The following is a 2,195-nucleotide window of genomic DNA, read 5'->3' as shown; positions in this document are numbered from 1 at the left end:
ATGGGTTGAAGAAGTATTCTCAAATACTTCTTTTAAATGTTCTCATATTTAAGGTGAAATACTGTTCACCTTAATATTGTGCAATGCTAGTTTTAGAAGCAAATATGAGAACATTTAATTCATATGAGGAATTGCCAAAATGACATAATTCTTATTTTCTAACTCATGCATGTATATATACCTCACTCTTTTCAGAAATGGAGATGCTCCATAAAACCCAACCATTTTAATTTTACTTGTTGATATGTACACGTTCTACCAACAGTTTCTACCTTCAGGTTACTATGAGTCAGGAATGTCTAAAGGAAAGGACGTAAGTTGCTCTCTTTTCTTTTACATCATTATTTTCAGCGTAAGTGGTTGATGAATGCAGGCAAATAACAAGAGTAAGGAAGGAGATAAAAGGGCTCCCTGGACATTGTTTTTCTTAGAATGTAACTGCCTTCTTTCTGTGTTTAAAGCAAGTTTTGATTCAACTGGAAAATGTGGCCTTCAGGACCACATTATGTAGTCATAAGTGCAACACACTTGTTCTCACTCGGAGTCTCAATGAATTCCCATGCTTCCTTGACCCACTGGATTTCCGTGCTCATGGGGTGATACTATGTGCAAATGGAATGACAAGAATCGGAAAGCACACAGATGGTACCTACTCAATCTCCTCTGCTTGCATACATAGTCTTTGTTAAATCAGACATATAAAACACAGAATCAGTTGCAGCTTTCCTTGCATCACTGCTGGGATGAAGCTGGTCCTACTGTAGGGCCATGAGTGGTTCATTAGGCAGATGAAGTATAACTGTGAAGGAGACCTCCTCTTCACTGCGGCCAAGGAACCTATCGTTAATGCATGGTACTCTGTGAATGGTGAGAGGCTGGGCATCTACCTAGGCCATACCAGAGCTGTGTGGTATGTGGATGCTGACTGGGACACCAAGCATGTCCTCGTCCATTCAGCTGACAAAGCTGTCATCTCTGGGCCTGTGAAACAGGGAAACAGCTGGCCCTACTCAAGAACAATTCAGCTGTGTGGATCTGCAGTTTTGACTTTGGGGGCAATATCATCATGTTCTCCACAGAGAAGCAGAAAAGCTATCAGTGCTTTGTGAGCTTATTTGACCTGCAGGATCCGAGCCAGACTGACAACAATGAGTCCTACCAGAAGATCCCTTGCAATAACTCTAAAATCACTAGTGCCCTGTGGGGACTGCATCATTGCAGGCCATGAGAGTGGAGAACTCAACCAGTATAGTGCCAAGCCTGGAGAGGTGTTGGTGAATGTTAAGGAGCACTCCCAGCAGATCAGCAACATCCATTTATCCACGGACATGACCATGTTTGTCACTGCATCCAAAGACAACACAGGCAAGCTTTTTGACTCTACAACTCTTCAACATCAGAAGCCTTTCTGAACAGAACGTCTTATCAGCTCAACTAGCCTCTCCCCCAACTATGACCATGTTGTGCTGGGCAGTGGTCAGGAAGCCACGGATGTAACCACAACCTCCACCAGGTTTGGCAAGTTTGAGTCCAGGTTCTTCCATTTGGCCTTTGAAGAAGAGTTCAGAAGAGTCAAGGGGCACTTTGGACCTATCAACAGTGTTGCCTTCCATCCTGATGGCAAGCGCTACAGCAGTGGCAGTGGCAGTGAGGATGGTTATGTTCATAATCTACTACTTCGACCCACAGTATTTTGAATTTTTTTTTCAACCTCTACCTTGTATGAATTCTTATTTTTTTCTTTTTCTTTTCTATTATATTTAAGTTCTGGGATACATGTGCAGAACGTGCACGCTTGTTGCATAGGTACACATGTGCCGTGGTGGTTTGCAGCACCCATCAACCAATCATCTACAGTTGGTATTTCTTCTAATGCTATCCCTCCCCTTGCCTCCCACCCCCCAACAGGCCCCGCTGTGTGATATTCCCCTCCCTGTGCCCATATGTTCTCATTGTTCAACTCCCACTTATGAGTGAGAACATGTAGCATTTGGTTTTCTGTGAATGATATTATGTCCTTTGCAGGGACATGAATGAAACACTTTGAATTTGAGTTTTAGGAGTAAGAAGCTGGATCTCTATCTAGGCCACGAAATCTTCTCACATAATGTTTTGAACTCTGAGAAATAAATTTGTTTGGTAGTTAAAAAAAACAGAGTCAAAGAAAAAATTAATAAGAATTTCATGATAATCAC

The 2,195-nt window shown here is 42.2% G+C and overlaps 1 pseudogene; it reads left to right on the top strand.

Annotated features, from left to right (window-relative positions):
• Positions 1 to 743: 743 nt before the first annotated feature.
• LOC103226739 (eukaryotic translation initiation factor 3 subunit I pseudogene) lies at positions 744 to 1,763 on the top strand (annotated as a pseudogene).
• The last annotated feature ends 432 nt before the right edge of the window (positions 1,764 to 2,195 follow it).

The sequence above is a fragment of the Chlorocebus sabaeus genome, chromosome 21 (assembly GCF_047675955.1).
Source record: "Chlorocebus sabaeus isolate Y175 chromosome 21, mChlSab1.0.hap1, whole genome shotgun sequence".
Classification (NCBI taxonomy): Eukaryota; Metazoa; Chordata; class Mammalia; order Primates; family Cercopithecidae; genus Chlorocebus; species Chlorocebus sabaeus.
Note: the sequence above shows the minus strand (reverse complement) of the source record. Positions and strands in the feature narration are given on the sequence as shown.